The 12,149-nt window shown below is 39.4% G+C and overlaps 1 long non-coding RNA gene across 3 annotated transcripts in view; it reads right to left on the minus strand.

The window, feature by feature from the left end:
* The window catches only part of LOC136052346 (uncharacterized), a 98,717-nt gene that overhangs the window by 66,266 nt on the left and 20,302 nt on the right, over window positions 1-12,149 (minus strand). For all 3 annotated transcript variants that reach the window (XR_010622542.1, XR_010622541.1, XR_010622543.1), the window contains exon 2: window positions 5,543-5,708. This is a non-coding gene — a long non-coding RNA (uncharacterized LOC136052346). The remainder of the gene's footprint in view (window positions 1-5,542; window positions 5,709-12,149) is intronic.

Consider the following 12,149-nt stretch of genomic DNA (forward strand, 5'->3'; position numbering starts at 1 on the left):
AATCTTCTAAAGTCTCCCTCACCTCTCTCCTCTCCCTAAGTAAATTATTGTATCTCTTTTCCTACATTTGCAGTGACCGTGTTAAAGAAAACAACACTATTCTCTAACAGAGAGTTTCCTAAATAAAAAAAAGTGACAGTGACAGTCAGTTCCAATTAAAGGTAAACACCTTTGCTTGTCAACTTTGGGAAGTATTGCTTGTGCCTAACAAATCACCTAGCAGAACAATTTTCTCTTCTGCAACAGCACAGCTTCTCAACTCTGCAGCAGGCAATGTATCTCCCCATTAATTCATGCCTCTAAGAGCTTCTCAGCTCCATAAACAGGAGGATTATGTTTTAATCAAGTCTGTAAGCTTCGAAAAATAGTCAGATGCTCTGCTCTGGGAAGATGCTGAAAGCTGTCCCTCCTGCTGTGCTGAGGTGCTCCCCAAGTGCTGATTTCCTCAATTCCTCCTCCTGCTGAGCAGCTCTGCTGAGCCACTGCCAAAGGTGCACCCGTGGGGCACAGCCTCATCATGCTCTTGGACTCCGATTTCACACCCAGAGGTGCCCACTAGCAGCATCTCCTAACACCAAGCACTTCCAAGTGGGTCACACACAACAGCCCCCCATAGAAGGAACACCAGACAACAGATACAGCATTCTCAGGTCACCAATGATGCTACATTTCCAAGAAGCAAAAACACTGCTTAATGTCCTTTAGAGAGTAAATTAAAATACTCCAAACAAAGACGCAAGAATGGAAACAGTTTTGAGAGGTTACTGTATGTATAATTTCACTTAGCCAGCAACACTGAGCCACAATGCCAAAAAATACCTGACATCCAACTGGTCTGTTCTCAGAAACTCAGTTCTGGTTTCAGTCCTCCAGTGCCTCTCCTGGAAACGTTAAGTGACAGTCGATTTTAAGGGCTAAGATTTGAGACTGATGCAGGCCTTTCCTTTTGCAAATACAATCTGAAGGCTCAAAATAATCGTTGCTAAAAATATAATAATAGAAGGGTTCCGGTCTTGTGCTATAATGAACTGCAGGCTCAATTGTCTGAGGGAATAAAATTACACTGATGAGATGGGATCAAAGTCAAAACTAAAAATCAGACATTTCCTCTTGAGGGAAAAAAATTTAGGAGGGTCATGCTTTTTCAAGCAGTCCCTGTTGCAGTTAAAAGGCAGAGAGAGCTTGTAGTCAGACTTATTTCATTATCAAAACAACAAAAGAAGTGGGTACACAAAAACCCCAGTGTCAGAAAACACTCAAAGAAAAGCAAACGCAGCAGCTCTTATTACCAAGTAGAATGTGAGACCAACGTTTCTTTGTTTCAGAAATTAGCTGCAACACAGACAATAGAATGGCATTTGTAACAGCTCAAAACATCTACCATCCCTAGGCAGTACACATGCTGTAAAACTTCAGAGGTGCCACCACTTTTTATTCCTTGCCAACATACGCATGTGTCACAACTGCTGGGATGCCAACCATTTAATGGCAGAATGCAAACAGCAAGAATTTTAAATCCAGTGAATACTGAAAGCAACTCATGCCAGTTCCAGTACATCATTCTAGAGCTTTGGAATAATACATCACACAGTTGTTACAATTAAAAGTAACAAATGTAGAACTGCTTAATCTTTCATGCTTTTATTATAAATAAAATTGTTTACTCTGGGCAGTTTTCTGAATGAGAATTCTGTGGACACAATTTTGGCATCTAAAAATGCTTACCTCAATAAAAGTGAAATTAAAACAAAAAAAAAACAAAAACAAAACAAAAAACCCCACAAAAGACAGAAAATTCCCTGATCCCAGGTTGTACAAAACCAGTTTTATAGCTGCACCCTCTGATTATGTCAACCACCATAGCAGACATATTAGTAATTTGTGGAGCTTTTCCATACGTGGCATTGATTAATTCTATTTCTAGCTTCTAAAACATATCTAAAAATGGGAAGTGGACATACCTCACCTTCTTTGTACTATCATACTATAATCTTCATTTGAATTTAGAGCAGTAGCAGCTGCATTAACCTATGAATTTAGAGCAGACTGTGCACCTATGACCATGGCAGTTTCACATTTACATTAGAAATGACACCCCCTTAAATGTACTTTTCATTGATGTTGAGAATACTCTAGAGTCTTGACATAATAGAAGCAATTCTTGCCCATTAAAAGCAAATTCATTAAAAATACTACATGAAGCATATCCAGAGTACTGTGTGTGTAGATCTAACCGAAGACAACCAGCGACCAGGTTCTGATAAAGGTTCTGATACCTTCAAGGCAGCATCTTCTTAGTCTCCTATAAATCTCAAGAACTGCTATAATCCTCTGTAAGACATGCCAAGCTGGAACAGAAAAACGTCCTCAAAACAAGCAACAAGACCGATAATGACTTCAACAGCTAGACCCCTGAAGTTGGTTTCTTAAAAGCAGACCCACACTGCACCCAAAAAGAGCTTACCTTGGACCTTATTAAAGGTCAGAAGTAAAGAAAAACAATGAAGACCCTTTTGGGTGGTTCCTATGAGCCAGACTGTCTGAAGCATATGTCAATGCTCGGCATTGATTTGTAAATGGGAATAAAGCTATAGCTTCTACTCAAACACCTAGAACAGGTTTCTGAGGCAGGTGGGAAAAAGCATCTATCTCACCTCACTTCCTACACAGAAATTATATCTAGTGCTTTAAATATAGCAAGCATGCACATTTTATTTTTATCTGTCTCAGGTTCCTCTTGAGGTAGCTACGTAGCTTCTAGTGATGAGAATTCAGACATGCTAATCATTGTTTAATAATTCAGTTTCATTAAATATTAATAGAAACAAATTATGGAAGTACAGAAGTTATTGAGAGACTGAAAATACATAGCATTCTGCTTGATAATCTGTTAGATTTTAAGATTTACAAAAAAATGACGGCAAGAATATGACATCTACCAAAATACTTCAGAGTATTTTTACTTGAACATTTACTTTGAAGCCCTTTTACTTTACCATAAGTTACCTAGCAGATTTAATTATCTGTATTCCTTACAAGCTCCTTTTGTCCCTCAAATCTGCAAGTTTGTTTATTATTATTAAGTTAGCTATAGCTCAGCCTCTTCTTACAGGTCTTTCTTCTGGCATAACATACAGGAAAAATAGCTACATACTATGGACCACTACTGTATTTATTTCAGGCAGCAGCCTTTACCTTCTGCTGGTTTGAGCATGTAAGTACAACTTGCTCTCTGTGTCAGAAACTGAGAAATAAGTCAACTTAATTTGAATCTGCATTTGCATCTGTTCCCAAAATGTCTCATTCCTCACTTCGCAACAGGTAAGACAAGACCAGTCTGACTGACATCACTTACTATTTTTACCTGGAGCAATGCAGCATGAGCAGTGCTGCTGTCAGTGAACCTCACCTATCACGGAAACCTGAAGTATGGAGGCCAATTTCTCCTTCCTTAGAGTATCCAGAGTAAGTGTATTTGATGGAAGTTTATTGGGCATCAAAAGACTTCTATTCCAAAAAATCTAAAAACCATAAGGATGATAAAATAACAAGGGTGCAGAATATCAGAGTGTTAACAGAAGGTACAGCAGTTAACTTTCAGAGTATATCTAGATTATTACCAAGGAAGGTGTGATACAAAAACACTAAACGGGAGAAAGTATTGCTCAACAGGTTAGTATTCCTTGTCACAATAGCATATGCCCCCAGTTTTCATAGTGATGCATGATCTTCAAAGCCAACACATACTCAGTGCTTTAAACTAAGCAGCACTGGGAATCAAATCATAGTGTCAAATGGCCCTCAGAGAAATTGCGGTGGCTGGCAACTCTCCTTCTCATACAGCAAGGTCCCCCCCAAACTGGTATCTCTGTGGATCTCACCTGCATCAGGACTGACACAAAAAATGCACAACTCATTAAGTTACAGTCTGTCTCCTATATATTGGCTTTGTCTTCAGACACAGGAAATACAGAACAAGGTATTTTTATATACATACGTGCGTGTACACATATAATCAACCACATATATTTCTTATCCTATACAAAGTACATGAGGATTCCAGTTCACTTCCAGTTTTATTCTGTTCTTGATATGGCTGGATCATGCAGGCTACAGATAAGTGCAATGGAATCATAAAAGCAATTTATACTAGAGATCTCCAGAAATCAGACTCTGATGTAATGGTTAGTAACTCCTTGCACAATTTCATTAGTATCTCTGGTGATGTGGGGTGTGTCCAGCATGTGATGTCAGGGCACAGCTATCATTTCATCTACAGCATTTGTAATGGTAAAAAAAAAAAAAAAAGCATGCATGTTTTGCCTTCATTGCCAGCAATAGGGGGATAGGGAAAAAACAGAGCTTTATTTTTTAAAAAAGGGATCCAGACACTAATGACTGTCCCACAAATACTTATTACCAACTGCAGTGTTTTTCTACCACAAATATTCCCTTTGATGTCAGAAAGAAAGAAGAGATGCAGAGGCTCCAAGAATGTTTATGCCCACTGCTGTCTTAATTATAAACTTGTCTCACTACAAACAAACGAAAAACAAGTTGTTTGCATATCCTGGCCAAATTCCTAAGGTTATAAAGTGAGCATTCCATTGTTTATTATAGGAAGCATTTTACATCACGTGAATATAAATGCCTGCAGTAATAACAACTGTACACATTCAGACAACCAGGTCTTTGGCTTGAATATTGCTCTGGTGCTAGCACAGGCTGCCCAGAGAAGCTGTGGATGCCCCATCTCTGGAGGCATTCAAGGCCAGGTTGGATGAGGCACTAAGCAGCCTGACATAGTGGCTGCCAACCTTGCCCTCAAGCAGGAAGGATGGAAATAGATGGTCTTTAAATCCCCCTCCAACCTAAGTCATTCTATGAATTTTAGTTGTACGTATGACATAAAAGAGAAGCAAAAGAAAAAGCAATATAAGAAAGTACTGCTACCCCCTTTGGAAAATACTCCATATGTGAAATACTACAGTTACAGAGAAGGTATTCTGGTGACATCTATCTGATACAGCAATAATAAAAATAAATGGGAAGAATTTAATTCACAAATCTAAGATAATGAATATTACTACTAAATACAAAACAAAATCACTACAAATAAAGTCATGATATTGACTGTACGAAGTAACAAAAAAATCAGCTATTTTTTGGGAACTAAGCAAACTAATTATTCAGTGATTCATGCTGTCCTTACTCACACTGAAAGTTACATACTTCTGTGTTTGGAAAGATACTATCATAAATAGAAAAAACAATGTATATTCTCATTTTTGAATAGCAAAAAATATTTATTCCAATACGTACTCCTGATAATATGTGGGCTTACTGTTGTTGCACTTTTCATTATATGAAGAAATAAGGCATAGAAAATTTCTTATGTGGAATTGTTATGAAAAAACATTTCAGCATAGAGCTCAATTCACAAACATCATCTTCTTCTTTGATTTAGAACTATATCGTCACATTTCACATCAACTTCTACTGTACAATTAAGTTGCTTTGTTTTGTTATTTCTTCATCTTACCACAAGTTGCAGAAGAATTTTCTGGGAGTCCTGCATATGATGTGGTAGGAAACTTCTAATCCTGCATTTCGAAGGATGGTTCAGACAAGGAAGAGCTATTTCACTTGAAAACTCAAATCCTGTTGCTGTGTATTTCACACATCTAGGCTACATTCAGGCTGACACACTGGAAAAAAAAATAAAAATTGCCATGAATAATCATGGAAATATGCATCAACCAAATCAGCAACTGAATCTGAGAGTTCTTTTTCCTGTCTTTGTGTTAGCCATAAAAAGATACCAGAACACTGCATTTAAATCTCAGATAAATGAAGTGTTAAGTATATAGGTTGCTCCAAAAGTAATACCTCGTATTTATTTCCATGGAATTGACAACAGAGACAAAGAACACAATAACAGTACTTGATAGAGCAAATTCTCAGCTACAAAACACTACTTCTCAACATAGCTATCGCAATTAGCTACATGAACAAGAGCTTGTATGACCTGCCATTGCTAAAATGTACCACTCACCGCCTCATTCTGTTCACATCCACTGTTTGCTTTCCATAAACATTCAAGCGTCAGTGAATGTCAATGCGTGCGATTTTTTCCTCATGGAGGAACTCAATTCCATACCTTTGCTTCATGAGCACTTGTATATCAGACATCATTTTGTCAGACTGCCCCTCTGCTGCCATCTGTCACACGGCAACGAAATATAAAGAAATATTTGTGGGAAGGTTCAACCTCCACTGCCATAACACTAAGATCCATCTTAGACATTGTGGGACAACTTGATACAAGAGGAGGCATTACTTTCAGAGCAGCCCTCATACATAACTACAAGTCAAAAAATAACAGATTTACAGAAACATCCACTTTTAAAAACTGGGTCCTGTATCAGAAAGTAGGCAGGGAAGCACAAGACATTCTTTAGAGAACACGTTTTTAACTGTGCAAGGGCGGCAATTCTCAATCAGCTGCTTGTACAAAGATCTCATTCTTTCTGTGCGCCTTTTATTGCAACACTGCTAGATATTTCTCAATCCATTAGCTTTGTGATTGTGCTGCACAGAATGACAGCTTTTGTCAGGGAACTGCCCTGCACCTCTGTGGAAAAAGCAACAGATCAAGGAGCCTGCACACATATTTCAAACTGCTCTCTATACAGTGAAGCAAACTATAAAAGAAGTTATCTGCATTGTAAAGCAGGATGGCAGTATTGTTTTGAACTGTACACCCTGTGCATTTCAGCGATGGGAAAGGACAGACACCTGCTTTTTTACTTACAAGTCACGTAGTCTGCAAAATAACATATATACATGTGTGTATATATATACACACACATACAGGAGTAACAATCATTTCTAAAACATGCGACGGATTATTTCTTACAGGAGTTGTTTTTCAGCATGGAGAGTGCCAGTGCCTTACTCTGTAAACGTGCAGTCTGTAAATTCAGACTGCAGATTTCCTGAGGACACAGCACTGTGTTCAGGAAACCAGAGATGGAATCAACATTGCAAGTTTGAATCTAGCTCCAGGTAAGACTAATTGATGGCTGAAGTCTGGCTGTGCTTTTTAACCAGAGAAAGACCTCCACAAAGCTGTCATCTAGGTAAAAACCCACCCTACAGCTTGTGAGAGAGAGGTTGAGCTCAGCATACTCGATGTGGATCACTCTCACCTGCGGCATCTCAGTGATTCAAACCTTGCAGAGACAAGAATGCATGCTGCCCCACTCACACATGCTTCTTGACAAGTGCAAGATTTGAAAATCCTAACTATTTAATTTTTAGAAGTTATGACAGTGTGAGATTTACTTTTAAGAATGCTTGTCCTGGTCAAGATGTGTAAATAAAAGACTACATATATTTAACAAATAGAATGCATTTTTATGTTTCAGTTATATGTAATACGTGAAATATTAAATTTGACTGTATCTATGAAGAATGCAGAAACATACAACTTTCTAGAGAAAGAAGATGCTGCTGTACTTGCCAAGCAATTTATATCATGGCAGGGTGATTCATTTCAATTCATACTTCCAAGTGTGAATTTCAGAGTATTAAAGTATGTGCTCCTCTGCTCAGCACCTTAACTGCTGAGCCAAGCAGATGAGCACATAACAGCAGCTACCATTTTAGAGCCTGACAAACATGGCTCCCTGTAAGAAAAAAAACAACAAAACACCCTCATGATACAAGTATTTACTTTACCGAAGTTCAAACTAAGCAAAAATAAGCATACCTTGATACTGTTAACATGACTTCATTTGATTATAAAATCACAAATTTCATTATATTTGGTATTGTTCATAAAGACCTATTTCCTGCAGTTATGCAGTTAAAAGACAATTAACAATTTTTAAGACTAAATATATTTATATATACACATATGCCTAAGTATTTAAACTGTGCATCTCAGCCACTAAAAAACCACCCAGCAAACTAAAAGGGATTTTAGGCATTTAAAAAGGATTAGAGTCATTTTAACATCTTACATCATTTAAACTATGCCCTAATTTTTGAATCCAGGTTAGTATTTCCCTAAATTAATTCCTGAAATGAGTAATGCCACACCATTAACCCAGGAACCTACTATGAAGGCCAAGACCAAGTCAGGCAACAGAGCTAGCTCCTGTCAGTGCTTCCAGTTGAAGGCCAGCAGAAATATCTATATACTTCAGGCAAGCTTGGTGAGAGTAGCATCACACATGCTCTTGCAGCACCAACCTTACACTGGACCTACATATGACAGCCCCAGTAATCACAGACAGGTCTCCCATCACTCCTCAGCTTGCTGAGCCCTGCAGCAACACAGACAGATGAATGAGGAAGATAACAGTGATAGGGGAGGGGGGGCTCAAGCATCAGCCTGGTGAGAGGAGGCTGAGAAGACTGAGCTTGGCAGTAGCAGCTTCTCCATACCTGAGGTAGGTTACCAAGAAATCAGAGCCAGGCTGGCAAGAGACAACAGTAAGCTGAAATATGACAGGTTCAGGCCAGAAACAAGGAAAAACTTTCATGCTGTGAAGCTGGTCAAGCAGTGGAATCTAGAGAGGCTTTCCCAGTTTCCATGCTTGGAGGCCTTCAAGACCTCAATGGATGAAACCCTGACCTACCTAGACAGACCTCACAGGAGACCCTGTTCTGGGCAGGAGGACCAAGTAGAGGTCTCCTGATCCTATGATCATTTCATGCTGTCAATCGGCATTACCTGCCTGCATCTTTTCTGGAGTTTATCTCTACTGAAGACTGCAGCTGTTTTACTCGCTCCTTACAGCCCCAGCAGTGATGCCCCAAAGAAATGTCTCATCTGACACCAGTGCTGCTTTCTTCTGAGAGAGAACTACTCTTTCAAGCACTTGAATCCTGAAGTAATTTGATTCATTTTTCAAGTATTTTTGATTTACTGTTGCTATCTAGTAAGTAAACCTACACTAGCAACATGCAAAACTGAGAAGGAGCAAAATACCAGTAAAATACTTTTCCTCATCATAATACAGTTTAGTTCAAGCCATTTTTTCCCTTCTCTCTTCAAGAAATATAACCTCATACATAGCCCCAACACATCCTTTCCTGTGGGGCATCAAAGCAGATGCTGCAGCTATTAGTAAAAATATATTTCCGCTGTTTTTTTTTCTCATGTATACATTATACGTTATCAGCTTCCAAAGCATACTGCTGTGCAGGCAGGTAGCTTTCACACACAGTAGAAAATCAGAATAGGTGAACAGCAAGACCTTGGAAACTGATCTCCACAGAAGTACCTATTTTTATGACTACTGTAACATGGAGACTAAAAATGCGATATATGAAGGAGCTGGGAACCGAGACTGTTCAGGTGCTTAGAACATCCACTGTCTGATACTTGAAAATGCTCCTGATCAGCCGTACATAGAGTCCTGAGTTTATTATTGAAGTCTAAAGCTACTGCAGAGTTAAACTCATTAAAAAAAAAACCACTCCTAGTAAGAAATGCACATACAGCTGGCCACTGCAAGGTACCTGTAAACCCAGTTAGAACACACCTATTGTACTTTCATTAGAGGAGCACTTTCCTAATGTAACTGGTTTTCATCAATTCTTGGAATGCTTTAGCTTTGATTCCTTCTACTTGTTTAGCTGCGCCCTAGCTTCATTCTGTTAATGTATGTAACATTCCCTAAGAAAAAAATCAGGTTCCTACTTCTGGCATCAAGATGCTACTGATCTCCACAAGCTACTAAGAAGTTCCCAACAATGGCAAGAAGTCTCCCGAGGCTTACTTAGAATAAATATTAAAAAAACCCACAAGCCTAAGCATGGCAGAGCGTCCATACCTTACATGTACAGATGCCTGCCTCAGAAGAAATAGTCTTTATTATGTACGAGGCTGCAACCATCTGTGGTGAGCTCCAAGAGCTAGATTCAGAAGAGCTGGAGGCAGGCAGTGCTCCCAGCTGCACTGACCATCAGCAAGAGCCTGATGCCTGTCTGGGAGGAGGTGACAGAGGAGTGGGATGAACTTAAAAAAATATCAGGGGGAAAGAGGTATGTGGAGCAGAACAGAAGAGAAAGCATGACCAAGGCACAAACATCAGCCCATAAAAAGTTTTCCAGATGAGTTCTCCCCCTTGTCAGCATGGAGGAAGAAGCATACTGAAGGTAAGAAGGTGTAACAATAGTACACTGGCTGTAATAGAGACCACAGAACCCTTGAAACAGACATTAGAATGATAAAGGCAGCAGACCATTAGAAATTAAGAAGCTGTTGAAGATTATTCTTATTTACTCTTTCTTTTAAAGAACCGAATACATCTTTCCTAGTTAATATTATGAATTCTCTTAATGCTCTTGGTACCTCTATTAATAAAGTCAGAACATATACTCAATACCAACTATTTGCTCTGATGTACACCATACTGCTCCACAGCTTCACTTCCAAGAAGGAAAAACATAACCTGACCACTGAAACTTAAGTTACACTTAACCCTCCCAAGAAACAGAACCGCTTCTAACTTCTAGGGGCACACAGTGCACATAGCTTTTTGCTGTTCAATAAACAGGGAAGAGATTACATTAAGTATAAAGGAATATTGAGTAGGCCGATATGGATAAGTCTTTCTAAGTAACTGCAGCCAGTTCTGACAAAAAGCAAAAGCTGTTTACTTCCCTATTTATGCCAAAATCATCACAAGTATTTGTCCTGTTACGTAAAAATACAGTGACTTTTTAAACATTGAATACAGCAATGGTTTTACTGAGACCCCTTGCTAAAACACTGCTCATCTCTCCAGGGCCAGGGTTCCACCTGGAATTTGAGGCTCTGTGTGGAGAGATCCTTTAAACTCTGACACATCTTAGAAAGGGCACTGACATCCATACTGTGGCAGACCTTGCTGTCACAAATCTGCGTCACTTTTCCAGCAGTTGCTCCTCCTAGCTGTTGGAGATTACGACTCTCTGCTTGTTGACTGAGCCTGGAGACCCATGCATATTCCCACAGCTTAGCATAAAGCCATGAATTTTGCACGGTTTGAGCAGAACCTGGGGTTTTGCAATGAGGTAGCTAAGGTGTGGGCACACACTCCCAGTTGCAAATTCTGCTGAGAAAGCACTAATTTCCAGCAAAGGGTGGAGCAGGGACTCTGGGACAGAAACAACTTAAACCACTTCAAGGTCTGCCACGGCTTGTCTGTCAGCACCACAGCTCCGCTCCTGTAAAGAAGCCTACTGACATCAAAGGGACCGTGTGTGCTGGTGCAATCACCGACATCCATGTACGCAGAGAAGGCCAACTAAAATATGTAATTTTTAAATATGAGCTAATGACATCACTTTCACTTAACTGAAATACTCCACATACTTGCTAGGAAAAATATTGCAAAGTTATTGCTCATTTATTTTAAATGAGGTCAATTTTGTATACCAACATTCATAGAAAAATGCCAAACAGCACTCCTGCTAACCTATGCTAATCTGTATATGCCAGCAAAACCTGGCTATAAAAGTGCCTTTATGGATCTAGGAATACGCTTACGCCTGAACAGGGAATTTTAAGTTGTTTCCCAGACTGTTCCTGTATCCAATGCAACCTGTTTATTTTGACCTCAGTTCTTAGAAACTGTTGATGCCACGGTAGAAATATGCTGTGTGTTCCAACAGGCAACAAACAGTCCTAATGACAGAATACTCCATCTGTGCTGCCAGAGCGTGCAGCCTCACTCTATAGCTTGTATATGCTCCAAGCGGGAAGGCTCTAGGCGCAGAGAGAGCAGGGATGCACACAGCACTGCAACTCACACTGCGGTGTGTGTCCTGACTTCACCAAACCAGTCAACACAGGCCTCTGTAGAGAGTCTCATCTACTGAATTATCTACTTCACATCAGCGTACTCCAAATGCACCAGCAGCATTCTGTGCTACCTTTCCTGTTCCGATTTTATGAAGTACATGCTACTTAGAGTTGTTTTTATTTTTTATTTTTTTAATGTTTTAAAGTCAAGAAAGCTGATTTAAAACGATGCAGTGCTATCAAGAGGAAGAGTTAAAGTTTGCAGAACACATGGCTCTATTTACAGCAGGCTATCACACCAAACTCAAGGAAATTTTCCAAGAACCTTGTATTCTGCAAAAGGTAT

The sequence above is a fragment of the Cyrtonyx montezumae genome, unplaced genomic scaffold, assembly GCF_038088225.1.
Source record: "Cyrtonyx montezumae isolate F1298 unplaced genomic scaffold, pur_monq_1.0 scaffold_3, whole genome shotgun sequence".
Lineage (NCBI taxonomy): Eukaryota > Metazoa > Chordata > Aves > Galliformes > Odontophoridae > Cyrtonyx > Cyrtonyx montezumae.